This window comes from Aphelocoma coerulescens, chromosome 2, assembly GCF_041296385.1.
Source record: "Aphelocoma coerulescens isolate FSJ_1873_10779 chromosome 2, UR_Acoe_1.0, whole genome shotgun sequence".
Lineage (NCBI taxonomy): Eukaryota > Metazoa > Chordata > Aves > Passeriformes > Corvidae > Aphelocoma > Aphelocoma coerulescens.
Window position 1 is genome coordinate 18,269,162 of NC_091015.1, and position 15,998 is coordinate 18,285,159.

At 39.2% G+C, this 15,998-nt stretch overlaps 1 protein-coding gene across 1 annotated transcript in view; it reads left to right on the forward strand.

The window, feature by feature from the left end:
* Positions 1-409: 409 nt before the first annotated feature.
* PIP4K2A (phosphatidylinositol-5-phosphate 4-kinase type 2 alpha) overlaps positions 410-15,998 on the forward strand; it is a 134,242-nt gene continuing 118,653 nt past the window's right edge. Inside the window, exon 1 of the mRNA XM_069006653.1 lies at positions 410-477. The gene's annotated coding sequence lies outside the window, so the exon portion shown is untranslated. The remainder of the gene's footprint in view (positions 478-15,998) is intronic.

Sequence of the window (15,998 nt, forward strand, 5' to 3'; positions counted from 1 at the left end):
ACAAGTATTAATTTGAGACAAGAATATGCATAGAAGTCCTAAAGCCAGAAGCTAAAGTTCTTCAAAACCATAATCATATAGACACCTTATTTGCTTACATACAGTGCTTTATAAAATGTTTTTGATAGAGATCCTGGTGTATTTCCTGTGTAAATTAATGGCAACCTATCTGTTGATTTATGGAATTTCAGGATCAGAGCTAAGTACTAAGGTAATTATAACAAAAACATGTAGGCTTACAGGAAAACAAAGAAAATTCTAATCTGTTGATTGATACATTGTGGCAAGTGTTTAACCAGCTTGCTTATTAATGGCTGTAAGCTAATAAACACCACTTTAATTAGTTTAATCAAGTACCTTATTCAGAGTAGTGATAGCTGAAATTGTAAAGTGCTGTGTAAGCTGAATATGACAGAGCTCTCCTGGACACCCAGAGTGTGAGTGAAGTCAGGCCAAGCAAATCTCTGAAAGTATAAGGTATATTGTTATTTATTTATTTACTTGTTACCCCTCTTGATCCTCTCAGAGAATTGACCCTGGCACAGCTTACTTGTAAACTTGCCCATTAACTTCTTAATAGAAAAATGTCCTACATCTGTATAGACACTGTCTTTTTGGAGAGGCAGACATGTGCTTCATGTACCGGAGTGCTAAGGAATGATCAGCTTTTGTACTTGGAAGCGGCTTTTGTACGATAGAAATGGTGCTTCCGTGCATACTCAGCAGTGTGCAGTATGTAGGTAGGGCAGATATTTGCAGGGGGGCTACAGGAGAGATGGAAGTGCATGTGCTGCACATGCTGGCCCAATGGTGCAAGGCAGCAAGGAAGGAGGGATAATCTGCACTTAAAACGATGTGACAGAGACAAAAGAGAACAACATTTGGGATCACTAGAGTAGGATGAATTTCAGAAGCTTTTCTCTTTGATGAAATGTTGCTTTAATTGTTTCTCTTTGAAATGTGTCTCATTTCTGATGGCTGTTTGTGTGGAGTGGTAGCAATGTTCAGCACTTAATGCATTAGATGGAGAGATCTGGGATTTATCTCTCTATGATTCCCTGTGTGACCTCCAGCTAATCGTTTCCTCTCCCTGTCTCAGTTTCCTTATCTGTAAAGTGGAGTTAATAATCCTTTCTATCACCCAGTGCGTAGTGAAGTTGGACAATTCAATTAATAGTTGTAAAACTAATTTAGCTGCTGGGGCAGAAAGTGATAAAAAACTGTAAGGAATTATTCATAAATGTGGTAAGCTATCACTGTCCAAATCTGAGGAGCAAATGTTCTGCTTCATATTTTTCCTAAATTCTGCTAACTTATTTGCATCACCATTTGTCTTTCTCTTTACTTAACATGTTTGTATTAATGTAAGCAAAATCTTTTCATATGGAGTATTATATTAGCTAACTAATATTAAACAGGATTAAAGATATGGGCCATATTCTCCCTCAGTAGAATACCAGTGATTTTAAGTTTGAAGTTGAGACCCACTGAGCTATTGGGTGAATTTGGCTTAGTCTTTGGTGTGGTTTTATTTATGTTTTTCAGCCAAATAAAATATTATCAGACTATGGACTACAGTGTTTCACACTGGTACTAATTTAGTATATTTTGATTTTCAATTGTAATAACCATACATCCTGAGGACTGTCAGAGATATTCATATAGTTTAAAGCTTTATATTTACTAGCTAGCTGTACAGGCTTCCATAGAAGTAGACAAAAATCCACTGTGTCCTTAGATGATTGTTTCTCTACATGCAATTGTGTGTATAGGAGGAAGGCTAAAAGCAAGTACAGTATTCTGTTAGCTGCCTGGCTTCAATATGCAGGTTGCAATAAAGAGTAATGAGGGGTATACTGGTGGAAATCCTGTTGAAATCATAAGGCTTTACAAAAAGATTAAGATATTGCAGGGATGTGAGGGCTGAGAACATAGAATCATAGAATCACAGAATCATAGAATGTGCTGAGCTGGAAGAGACCCATTAGGATCACCGAGTCCAACTCCCGGCCCTGCACAGGGCACTGCACTCCAAGAATCACACCACGTGCCTGACAGCATTGTCCAAAGACTTCTTGAACTCTGTCAGGCTTGGTGGTGTGACCACTTCCCTGGGGAGCTGTTCCAGTGCCCAACCACCCTCTGGGTGAAAAACTTTTCTTGATATTCAATCTAAACCTGCCCTGACTCAGCCTCAGGCCATTCCCTCGGGTCCTGTCACTGGTCACAAGAGTGAAGAGATCAGTGTCTGCCACTCCTCCTTGAGAGGATGTTGGACCAAAATGAGGTCTCCTCTCAGTCTCCTCTAGGCTGAACAGACCAAGTGACCTCAGTCACTCCTCATAAGGTTTCCCCTACAGACCCTTCACCATGGCCCTTCTTTAGACACTCTCTAATAGCTTTATATTGTGGTGCCCAAAATTGCACATGCTAGAAAAAGCTCTTCAACATGCTGGGAGAACAGACTGCAAAATTTGTGATGAAAACCATTATTGAAACTCCCCCCCCCTGCCCCAACCAATCAGTTAATATCTGTGATACTTTTCCCAAATATGCTGCTTCATGACATCAGCATAAACACCAGCATTCCCTGTCCGTGTCTACATTTCTGGTCTACACTGGCAGTACATGAAGTGTCTCCTGATGGAGATAAGGCTTGCTGGATCTACTCCTCCTTGGTTTCAAGGCTGATTTCATATTAGCTCCAGGCTCAGCAGATGATACTTTGTAGGACTACAGAGTTTGGTCTACCCTCTCATGCATGAAACATCAACTGAAGTGGCCAGGATACGAAACTGCTATGACCAGATCTATGACTCGAGTGTGCCTCCCATGTTAGAAGCTGAGGGATGAGCTTGGGGCAAGATCGAGAAGTCCCCAGTGAACAAGACTTGCGTCATTCTTGAGCTTTGAGTGACTAGGGCAGAAAGAGCAGAGATCATGGGGATGGCAGGGAAAGTCAAGCTGTTTCATACATCCAACACTTGCAGTGTTAAGAGCAGAAGTAGGGTAATATGCGTTCCTAGTAGGGTGGTACAATGTTGGTTTTGTCTGTAGCAAATGGGTAAACAACGTTTCAAATACCTAATTCATTGTGCTATGGGTGTTGAGCCCTGTAGGTCTGCAGATGACTGTGAGGCAGGGCAGAGAGCAGCATAGTTGTCACAATCAGCTGATACTTTCTGTTATAGATTTTTTCCCCCCTGTTACTTGTAGCTTTGCACATCCCCGGTGATTTGGGCTAAAAAGGTCCATCTTGCACAGAAAAATAATATTCAGACAGTCAATTTCCCTTCTTGTAAGATTTTTAATTCTTATAAAATCACAGATTGCTCATGCTCAGTAGAGAAATTTGCATTTGGAAAATAAAAAATGTGCAAATTCCACTTTCCTTAGGGTACTCACGTGTCTGACAGCTCCCAGGATTGCCAAGATTTCACAAGAATATCTTTGCAACTTGAGGACTCAGGGACAAAGCTGAACTTTCTTTATGATGAGCTGTACTTTGGAAGAGGTGAAGCTGAACTTGAAGCTGATCCTGTCCTATGTGAAATCCATTGATACACAATAAATAACAAAAACACACATAATTCTGGGTTAAGAAGTACTGAGAGCTGAGAGTATTCTACTCGGGAACTTGTAGAGTGACTGCAAGCTTGCCCTGTGCTTGTACAGTTTCCCAGGCATGTATCCCATCAGTGGACAAAGATAATGAGCCAGAAAAGTGCAGTAGAATAGGAAAGTATGAACCAAAAAAACCCAACAGAACAACGAAGAGGCAAGTGGGAGACTGGCAGTCTAAGCCATTACAAATATGGTGCAAATATACCTGCAAATGTTTTTTCTTTAATTAAATAAATATTTCATGGCAAAACAGTATCTTCAGAAAATCCCCACTCAGTCTTATAAATAACATTCCAAGTCAGAAGGACTTCTCAATGTATTCTCTCTACTCAAGGACTTCTTTCTCTCAGGTTATATCTTGTTGGTTGAGGCAGCTACTGCACCTTTGAGACAGAGTTAGATACAAGAAGAGTGAGGGTGGCTACATAAAAGCAGCTGCATTCCAGTATAATCATGCAAATTGGGTTGGGGTTATGCCCTAAAAGTTCTGTACCAATATAGACTATTCCATACAATGCCTATATGACCCAAAATACCAACTAAACTATAAGTTTTCCAAAATGCTGTGAGGTATGGGGGATTTTTCACCCTTGAAAAAAACACTCCATATAACACTCTGGTTACCCATCTAGAGAGATGCATGATCACCCACTGAAGTATAAAAATAAAGTGCACATTTTCAAAGTCATAAAATGGAAGCATTTGGAACAGAAGTAATTAAAAAGACAGCCAGTACACTTCCTGTGAGGAAATTAATTTCTCTTGGTTGTATCATTGACCTGTCCTCACTGTTCCCTGTAATAGGAACCAAATGCCAGATGCCTCATAGTGTTACTCTTGCTAGGTTGCCTCATCAGAAACAAATCTTTCCCCACGTATTGTATTGGTTTGGTTTTTAAACAGGCTGGTCTTTCTTCACAGCCAGAACTGACAGTTCCCAGTGGCTCTTTTATAGCTGATATACAGGTGGGGCTCTGGGAGAGCTTCACCTCTAACTTTGGATGGCAAGAGCAAGAGGTGTCTGTCAGACCAAGTCATCCTAACCTCCTTTCCTAATTCACTGAGAGGAAATAGAAACTTTCTAAGCATGGTCCAACTGTCCTGCTATAGCGATCATTGGATCTTTAGTGCTTAGAAAGGAGTCCAGATGACTAGTTCAGATGAAGTCTTCTGAGTTGAAAAGAACACCCTCTTTTGAAATTAAAATCTCCCTGTCCTTTGCTATTCTATAGTTTTTAGTATCAATGTGCTTCCAAGCATAAAAGCAAAGCTTTTAGAGAACTACAACCTCTCAAACTGAAAAGGAAAGGAGAGGGGAAGGGAGGGGAAGGGAGAGGAAATGGGAAGGGGAGGGAAAATGGGGAGGGGAGGGGAAATATGGAGGGGAATAGGGAAGGGAAGGGAAGGGAAGGGAAGGGAAGGGAAGGGAAGGGAAGGGAAGGGAAGGGAAGGGAAGGGAAGGGAAGGGAAGGGAAGGGAAGGGAAGGGAAGGGAAGGGAAGGGAAGGGAAGGGAAGGGAAGGGAAGGGAAGGGAAGGGAAGGGAAGGGAAGGGAAGGGAAGGGAAGGGAAGGGAAGGGAAGGGAAGGGAAGGGAAGGGAAGGGAAGGGAAGGGAAGGGAAGGGAAGGGAAGGGAAGGGAAGGGAAGGGGAGATAGCAGGTTTCTTTGACTTATTAAAAGCAACTGCATTTCTTTAGAAAATTATAATAGTAAGGAATATATTTAGCTTCCAACACTTCCAAAGGAAAAAAGAAAATAGATACATCTAAATAAACATATTTAAGAGAATAGATGTAATCTCTTGCAATGTTGATGTTAGCCATGCTATAACAAGAGAAAGGAGTGACAGCAACTCATTATGGTGACATGCCTTAATTTTCCAGATCCAGACATTCTTAAAATAATACTTGCAGAGTAAGTACTAGATGAACTCAGAAAATATATATGAAATTATACATTTCATTATATGAAATATAAAGTATTATTCTTTCCTGAACATTTATTTCTATATCCAAAAAAAGGTAATAATGCAGGATGAAAACTCTGAAATTGCTTCAAAAATTCATTAAATGAGTGCCTAAATAATTGCTTTGACAACTAAAGAAAAAAGTTAAACTTACTTTTTTGGTATTTCTCTTTGGTACAGTTACCTTTTCCATTTCAACCAATGTCTTGAAAGTGGCAATTCACTGCAATAATCTAATATCAAGAAAGCACAATTTAATCTGGGAGCAGAAAAACTATTGAGCTTTATTATAAGCTATTAAAAAAATGTCACTGATATGAAGAATAAGATATTCTGTTCTGTAAGAAACTAATGGTGAGCCCAGGTGAACAAATTTAACAATGATTTGGGATGAATTTTCCTTTACGTTTTTTGCTTTTGTGATATTCATTATCCAACCAAGATTTAGAGAGACCACAAAAATATTTAGAATCATCAAAATTTCATCGCAATTTGTGAAATAAATGTAAGTTGAAGATGTGCTTCAGATGCTTGTGTTTTTTCTCAGCTATCATCGCTTGATTATTCAGGTTCATTAGTTAGTCAAATTACAGAAATGTCATTGAAGTCACCTTGTAAATGTCAAGCTGAATGTCAGCTGACAGCTGAAATGGTGGCATTACTGAAATGCTTCATATGAGGGTACTTTTTGTCACAATAAAAATGTTTTCTGTCCACTGAGACAGCTGTGACTCAATGGTACCTAATTTTACATTTGTGTACAGAAATACAGAAAGGATGGTTTCTGCTTTCAAAGGCTGCAGGGGAAACAATTTCATGAATCTCAGTATGAAAATCTATTGTAGAACCTCTTCAACATTTCAAGTTGCACACTTCAAAATAATTAATTCATGTGTTATTTAATATTATGTTGGTGACTTTCAAAGAAATTAAGTCAATAAGTTTATGTTCCAACCTCAATGTTTCTTTTTATATACTAGTACAACCCCTAATTTGGGGATGAGGGGGTTAATTCCACCCTATTTATCTAATTGTCTACCCATGCTGAAACAAGCAGAGCAGCAGCACTGCACTTGACTGTAAAGTGGTGGAGTTCTTGATTCTGCTGGCACACTGGAAGGCTTTTGGGCCATTGTGCAAATTACAGTATAATGCAATACCCTAGAAGAAATAATTATACCCAGCCTCTGTGAGCCAGGAATCGCTCACAAAAAATTTGAGCCTTTTAATTTGGTTACATATAATGTATGAAATGCAGTTCTTCCAAAGCTAGTGGAACCAGGGGGAGCATTATGATTATGACTCTCTTAATACATTTTTCCATTTAAAAACTGGGATCAGGCCTGAACAGAACAAAAGGATGAAGTACGATTTGAATGCTAGAGACTGTGTGCAGGATAATATGAAGGGAAAACCACAGTTAGCATGTGAGTAACTGCTCAGTGCCTCTGCATGTCCTGAGTATCTGCTCCGTAAGCTGCCCTTTCAATAGCAGTTTATACATTACGAGTATGACAGGTAATACTGAATCATTCTCTGTTTTTTTTCCAAATCTTTAGAAAGGGTAAGAAATAAGGTCACTCTCTGTGTAGTGGGGGAAGGAGGTCTTTGTGGTTCTTTTTACTATCTCTTTAAAATAAAATGTGAAAAAGCTACTTTGCTTTGTTATGGCTAAGTCAGATTCTGATTAGTTATATACCAATATGGTTCTCATGTCTTTTGAGTATCTTTTTTTCGACAAGTTTGTAGCCAGCACTGTAGCAGGTTCCTATATTGCAAAAGATGAAGGATATATTCTCATTAATTTAGTGGTATTGAGTTGCACCTTATTTAGCCATTAGCAGTCTTTGAATTTAAAAGCAGTATTTGGAGAATGAGGTGTCCAAATTTGTCCGTTTGCAAGGGAAGGATGCATCCAAGCCTCTGAAAGTGCAAAAAAGCAGCAATGTTTCAAAGAGTACAAATGGGACACAGAGGCAGTGTGCCACACTGGCCTCCGAAACCAAAACTGCATTATCATCATGGTGTGCATGATGTGTGAGAGATGCCAGTAATCTCAAAAGGCTGAAACTTCCACACAGTAACAACATTTTAATTACACGTGATTCTCAAAATTAGTGAAATTACAGTGAAATATGTCTAAATTTCTATTCCTAAGACAAAAGAGTGGAAGAAACAGAACTTTGCACATCACAGGAAGGGCGCTCTCAAGCAAATTTCAGGTTATTCCATTTCATTCTCACAGATGTTGAGCAATTAATCCACACCTTTAATCACAGTATAATCAAAGAGCTACAGAGATAGAGAAATACAGTGTCTGTAGAGAAACAGAAGGGTCTCAAAAAAAATTGTTGACTCTCTCTGCATATCCAGTGGCAAACAGAAAACCTCCACATTGAATATGTTTATGGGAAGGGAACATACTCCTGAAGATGGTGTTTTAGAGGTGTAGTGCTGATGAGATGGCTCCTGGCTATTGTGGCCAAAACATGCCTTGGAGCATGCCTAAGGCTGTGATTCACTGATAAATCAACCCTGCCTGCCTCCTTGCCTCTCTCTTATGCGGGTGTTGGTGCTCCTCTGATCCACAGTTTACCAGTTCAGGGACTTAAACATAATGCTGGTTTTGTGAACTGGATCTCCTCAGTTTGAACCATGCAGCAGTGGTAGCACAAGGGAGGGAAGGGGGACTAGTGTGGGAGGGGTGAAGGGTGAAGAATTGCTAAATTGTGATGGAACTGCAGCATAAGTGAAAGTTAAGACAAAAGATTATTTAGTGACATGTTTTATACTTGTTAAGGTTAGAAGGGACCTCTGGAGGTCATCTGGTCTAACCCCTCTGCTCAAGCAGGGACACCAACAGAGTTGCCCAGGAACATGTCCAGAAGGCTTCTGAATATTTCCAAGAGGGAAATTCTTCTGTAATTATGCCATGAATAATTTTTTTTTATTCCATATTAAGTTTTCTAGGAGTAAAGTGGATTCATGGGAAGCTGACAGATAGATGGTATGTTAAGCCCCTGAAAGGAATGAGTACATAGCCAAGTGGTTTTATGAAAAATGTTTTGAATATTTGCAGAAATTTTCAGATTTGGGACTCACAGAAGTTGAGCTTCTCCTCACATGGAAATGTTCCAAGAATTGAGTAGTCCAACTTTAGCTTAGGAAAACTGTTACCAAGGATCTGGATTTTAATCCAGACAACAGTGCTTTGGAATCCCAAGTCCTTCTCTAACATCAGCAATTTTCCCTGTAGGTACAATTAGGCCTGCTGCTGGTCTGGCAGAAATCAAGCCTAAGGGGCTGAGCTTGCAATATGACATCCCTCCTGGGAGTAGGGTCAGTGTTGGTGTTGGCATCCCCAGATAGCAATGAAGTGAGCATCCTGTACAGAAAAAGGGAGGGCATCAGAGAGGTTTTTTTAAATGGTCTTTAAAGGTTTCATGTCATCCAGAGACATGCAAAACAGATTCCAGCCTGAAAGGGGAAAACTTGACAGATTTTAACAAAGCAGACCAAGCCATAGGTTATAGACTGTTTAAGACAATTGTATTGAACAGTTGTCCATCATACCTGAAATGCATTAGCTGAAATTCAGTGATGTCAGGAAATTAAGATTTTAATCATGTAAATCATCTCCTAAACAAGATAACTTTTTAGAAAATGACTTAAAGGGTTGAGGATTAAAATGCGTTAGTTACTTTGGATCAGGTCTCTAAGGGTTTTGACATTGGTGTGAAGAAAGAAGCTTGAACTTAAGTATTGAAAAGTCAACAGTGAAGGCTTTTTTGTACATGAACAATAAAGTCCTTCACTGGGTAAAGAGGACTGGGGTAGAGCAGTGACTGTGGCCAGCCCATCCTGCATGCCAGGATGAGGGGCCTCCCAGCAAGCATAAAGCACTGCCTCTTGGCAGGAGGCAAACAGGAGCAAACAAGCACAGGGTGGGTACCAGATTAGCCATATTGTCACAGACTGGCAAAGACCTGGTGCCCCGTTTGCCAGAAGATACTGATTCATGTTCCTGACTGCCATTTACTTGTATGGCCAACTTATTCTAACCTCTCAATGTCTGTTTTCCCCATCTGCTGAGTATCAGTTAATTAAGAAATCAACTGTAATTTATTCCATGCTTTAGAAAGCTAATATGATACATAAATACTAAATAATACTAGTAACTTCCTTTGGGATACTTTATAAACTTTTCCTAAGCTAGCAACAGGTCCCATATGTCCTGTCAGCTAAAACTTCAGGTTTCTCTCAGCCGAAAAATGCTCAGCAGGGAAAATGTCCATTCTGGAAATTTCCAGTGTTGGGAATTTCTCCCCATCAGGAAGATAACAAGGCCCAAACTGGTTGTTTCTAGCCTTAGAGATGGGAGGTGCATGGTTTCATTTAATTTCAGACATGAAGGCTGCCTGCTACCTCTTTTTTCACTGCAGCAGCTTCCCATGCTGTAGTCACCTGCTATGCACTGAGACCCTGCTGTATCCAACTTCATACTGGCCCCAGGGCTTTCTTCCTTTTGGACTAGGGCCTTTCCTTTAAGCCATAAATTTTCATTGCCAAGGCAAAAATGGTTTTGCCAAGGCCAGTGTAAGTAAATCCCAAGGCACCCAATGGATCTCATGCTTCTTTGGGTAAAATTCTCCTCAATCAGAGTGATGTTCCTGAATAAAAATCAAAAGAATCAGTCCTCAGATGCTGTTATTCACATTTTCTTCACTTTAGGTACCAGCTTGCAGTAGTTTTACCATAGGATAGCTATTTTTCAGGTAGTTCTTTTTATCGGAATGTTTTTCAAGTGCACTTCTGCTCAAGTGATAAATACGTAATCCATGACACTCCCTTACTCTTCAGATGCTTGCTTTGTGTCTATTTGGTGACATGACTATTTATTGAAGTGGTTAAAATATTGTTATAGTGCTTCACTACCTCCTACAACACAGAGGTCATCTTTCTGAAAGGACTTTGGGTGTGACCAGAACTCTTTACTGAGGTCCAACCCAGTCAGTTCACCAGGTGAAGTCAATGAGGGCACTATTTATGCTGCTGAACTTTTAGTGTCAGAGATAAGTGGGGAAAAAGAGAAATTTTCAAATTGGAGGCTGATTTTTGAGATTGATCATTACTTTTAAGCTTGAAAAATTTCACCTGGACATAAAAAATATGCCTATTTATGGACAGTTTTCAGGAATGAGATTTTAAATCTTAAAATTTTCTACTCATGTGAAAATCAGTTATGAAATTCTCCAGGACAGTGGGGGAGCCTTTAGAAACTGAAAGTTTTAACTGTTTCAGCCATCAACTTTAATCCCCTGTGCTCATGTTATTTACATGGCTGTAAATTTTCACATATATGCTACATTCATCTTACATTTAATGTATCTATCCACTTTGTTAGACTGTTGCCTAAAATTGTTACAGCATCGTTATTGAAACATTTGGGAATAATCTCAGGGCTGCAGTACAAAGAAGTTACCTTCTCCTGTAAGTTTCATAGGAGAATATTTTTATCTTTCAATGTTTAGTATTGCTATATTCATAATTACTATTTAGGTATTACTGCTATTATTACCTACCAAGTGGAGTGGTATTTGGAAGACTTAGGAATTTAGTATGTAATTTCCTTGTGTACCAGCTGGGATACTCTAAAGCTAGATGGGGAATACTGTCAGGGAACGGTGCCTGTGATGCTCCTAAAACATAGTGAAGAGCTGACCCGTGTAGCTCTCCATGCATGGGACAGAGGAGGTCACATTTTCCACTCCAGCCAGTCAGGGTTAACCACAGCACAACCACTCCTGTACCATATATTGTGCTCCTTGTCATGAAATTACTATTTTCTTCATAGAAACCAAATTAAGATAGAATAGACTACATATATTTTTAAATAGTTCCTCATCCAAAAGATACTCTGACTTGGCTTTTTTCCTACTTTTCCTTAGAGACTGCTGGAAGCAATAATATTTCAGGTTTATTAGAATGCTTAGAGAAATACATCTTTCTCCTTGAGAGATTTGTTTCAAGCTAATACTACTTTCTGCAAGTGAACATAATGAAGGACAGAGCCAAGAGGAACCTGGTAACTGACAGAAAACATCCCAGTAATGGATAAGAAAGCAAATTAGTAAAATACTGACATGATAGGTTATACAAATTGTTTCTCTTCTCTGAGCAAAAGGGGAAACATCACTTGCTACCTGACAGAGTAGGTCACTTTGATCACATACTTTATGACACCTTCTGTCCCAGCAGAAGCTATTTAATTTCATTTATAAGGTAATTCTTATTTCAAAAGAACAGTCTCATTCATGGTTTCTCTGCTACTTTTTTTTTTTAATATCTAATGCTTAAACCTCCGAAGTAATTTTCTCATCACAAAGAGCATGCAGAAGAGGAAAGAAAACACCCACAGCTTCCTCCCTCCCTCTTCATTATATTATGTACTTGTCTCTCCTCCGTTTCCCTTTTTGTGAGCTCTTCACTGCAGCAGTCTTTCTGACTCATGTATTTGTGTGTGTTTCTGCCTTTGTGCAAGCACTAAATTACAAGAAATAATATTTTCTTGTAATTTTTAATGGTGTCTTAACACTATTCTTTGGTACTCAGATAATAATCTTGAAAAATAGATTCTGCCTGACAATTAGTGAAAAGAGCTGACCTGCTTGCCATGTATAAGAATAGCTAAAGCCTCTCCTTTGCAATATTCAGCAGCCAAAATAATGCAGAAAAAGACACAAAAATATCAGATTACATAGTTATATTTACTGGTGTTTACTCTGCTTTGGAAATAGAAGAGATTCCACAATCTGCCCCACGTTTTCTTTCTTCCCCTTTCTTTCCCAGCAGGATCTGAACAGAAACCATGTGGTTTGCAAACAGTGAGTAGAATGGAAACAGTTTCTTGCCCCATCACAAATATTTAAGCATGTCTGATTCTTATTTTTTTGGAAAATTTTCTGTGAGTAAATATTGGTTCTATAAGTGTCTGCAACAGTAAGTGTAGTGTTGGTCCAGTGTCACCAATACCCTTATTCTGTACTCAGCACAGCCTTAAAGTCTTGGAGCCTTTTCCTTCCATGGGTAGCTTAAAACATTTCTTAAACTTGAGCTCAAACAAAACTATAGCTATTCAAGGAACTGAAAAACACATTGGAACATGGGAATATTTCATTTGTAGACAGCCTCTGTTTATCTTTGCTTCAAAGCAAAAACAAAGCCTCTTGGCTTCCTTGTTGTCTTCTTCAACACAGGATGGGAACTCTGCCTTAATTTCTGCAGGACTATGCAGTACCTAACATCAAAGAGCTGACATTTACATCAGTATGAAAACTCCTGCAGCACTGCACTTAACTCTGCAGTTTGCAAGCTTCTCAGCTACCCTTTCTGCTTGCCTTGCAGAGGAAACGTGGCTGCAGCTTCATCTCCAAGTGCAGAAACAGCGACAGCATAAGAAAGCTGAGGGCCAAATTAGCTGTGGTTTGCGGTATTTCTTCTTCTGCTTCCATTTTCTGCTCTCTAGTCCTACCCACCTCACACATGTAAACCCATTTACTTTAGACAGCTTTGGGAGTACATCACTTGTTCACCTGTGATTTCAGTCCTTCCCCCCTCAACACCCCCCACCCCCACAATGAATCAATCACCAAGTCTACTTTAATCACAGATAAGATGCTCTCCTGGTACTAATCATTGTAGCGTCTTTGATTTTAAAGGAGCTATGTTTTTTTTTTTCTTTTGTGAGAAAAGGAAGTAGCTGGGCTTAAAATATGTTCTGTGCTTAGAAAAGACATTCTTTTTTGCTTATAGTAACTCACATAGATAATTCTCTACCCTGACTTCCTCTGTGTTATGTCAATTGTCATCCCACTCTGCTGAATTTTGCTCTCATGCAAAATAAATACAAACTGGATTCTTGAACATCAAAAGAAAAAAAGTAAGGAAAGTAGTTAAAAACAACACAGAATACACTAATAACCAATTTTAAGCTATTATAAATCACATGCTTATATTGTGTCAGTTTAAAATAAAACATGACTCATATTATTTGGCCATAATTTTACAATTTTTACAACTTGCCCCCAGTGAAAAACGGGGCAAGTCTACTTTCATTTACTTGTCAAAACAACATCTGCAACGTAAATAGTGGTGGTCCTTGCCCTGGCCATATCTAGCTTTCCAAGTCCTCTACTACATACTGCTAGTGATGTAACATAATCAATTTAGAGTAAACAAACTGATCCAGCTCCTATGTACAACTCTTTTCCTCATGGGACCACTGGCTTTCTCCAAAGCTAAATTTCTGGAAATCATCAGGCTTCCCTAGTAAAACTGACAGAACCTAAAACCTGTTAGCTCTGATAACAAACCTGGGAGATGTGCTGCTAAAAACTGCTATGCAGTTTTCTATGATGTTGTATAATGATCAAAGCTTTGTCTGCACACAGGTCACAGTGCTTGAACAACACTGATAATCCCTGCTAATTAATCCCATTCCAGGGCTCTGGTTACTGACACCAAGCCACACATGCAGACTGAGCAGTATCTTATCATCCCCATGATCACCAAGAAGTGCCACCTCCACTGCTAAAGCTTACCAAGGAAGAAACCTCGGGCAGAGGCACCTCCTCAGCTCTAGATTAGCTGTAATTATTCTGTTTAGTGTACTTTTTAAGGCCAGGACAGGCAAAGCACTACAATATCTGAGGGTAGAAGATGTCATACATGTAAAAAGGTGCTCTTACAGTGTAGAACAGGAAATAGCCTACCTTTGCTAGTAAAATGGTTTAGTGTAAACAGCTGCAGTTACCTCTGCACCTGGATAACTCTTTACATTAAAACACTACTCATCTAATGACAAAACATTAGCAAAGAAGAAATGTGTAGATCAGGCCTCATACACGTGTGCTTTCAAACACGTGCAAGAGCAGAGTTTTAGTAAACTGAACAAAACCATTACCATGGCCTTACATAAAGCAGTGGTGGCCTTGTGGCTTGCAGTTGCTTAGACCTTTCAAAGATGAGTCCAAGTACAGCCTTGCAGCATATTACCATGCTCTCAAACACTTTTCTCTTTATTCAGGTCTACAGCATTTTGTGCAGTCTCTTGGAGATGTCACTAGATTCTCTTTTGGTCTTGTGCCTAAGCAGCTCTTACACCAATCTTCCTTCTGGTCTCATGAGAAATCAGTTTCTTCTTCTCTGAAATTTGAGCTTTATGTAGTAATTACAAAGTAGTTAGACTGACAAGTATATAATTTGTTTTCTCTCCTTTTGTGTTCTGGTATTTACCAAGCTGATTGTTTGCATTTATTTTATAAAAAAGTAATATTTTAAATATCTATTGGCATCAGGAAAGTTTTTTTAGTAATTAAAAGTGATTTAAGGAAATTACTATGTCTGGTTTTCATTTTCTTACAGAATATTTATTGGAAAATATGTATTTTTCATGTAAATCAAAAGAGTTTGAGACAAGATTGCTAGTTAGGGTAAAAATTTCTTTAGCAGAACCACATCACAATTTACTGAAACGAAAATATTGCAAGTTTTTTACATTAGAATAAAAAATTCCCATAAAAGAGAGACCTGATCGATTTTAACCTTCTAATAGCATATTGGGGTCCATTGTAGGTTTTTTTAATTGACTGAAATAATAGTATTTTACGAAGAAGCCAGAAATAAAGAAGGCAAATACACATCCGTCTTTGAGATGGACAAGGAGAATTTGAGGCCATGCAGGCCACTCAGCTGAGCTGCACTCCTTGGGAATGTTACATACTGAATCTCCTACAAGCATTTCCAAGCACAGGAAAGATAAGAAGGTGATTGAGACCAGCCAGCACAGACTTATCAAGGGTAAATTATACCTGAACAACCTGATTGCCTTCTGTGATGAGATGACTCGCTCTGGGATGAAGGGAGGAGCAGTGAATGTTGTGTACTTTGATTCTACCAAGGCCTTTGATATGGTCTCCCATTATCTTCTTAGAGCCAAATTAGTGGGGTATGGATTCAGTAAGTGGATGACAGCAGGGGTAGAAAATCAGCTGGACCACCATGCTGGAAGAGTAGCAATCAACAATATGAAGCAGAACTGGTGACTGGTTGTACAAGTGGCCTCCATCAGGGATTCATAGTGGGGATAACACTTTTATATCTTTATTCATGACCTGGATGGTGGGATGGAGTGAGCTCTCAGCAAGTTTGTAGGCAGTAAGACATTGGAGGGAGCAGCTGTGGTTCAAAGAATCTGGACAGACTGGAGAATGATCTGACAGAAACTCATGAAGTTCAAGGGCAAATGGGATCTGGGATCTTGCATCTGGGACAGATTATATAGGCTGTATTAACAACAGTGTAGCCACTTGTCTGGAAAGCATTTATTGTCCTCTGTTCAGTACTTCTGA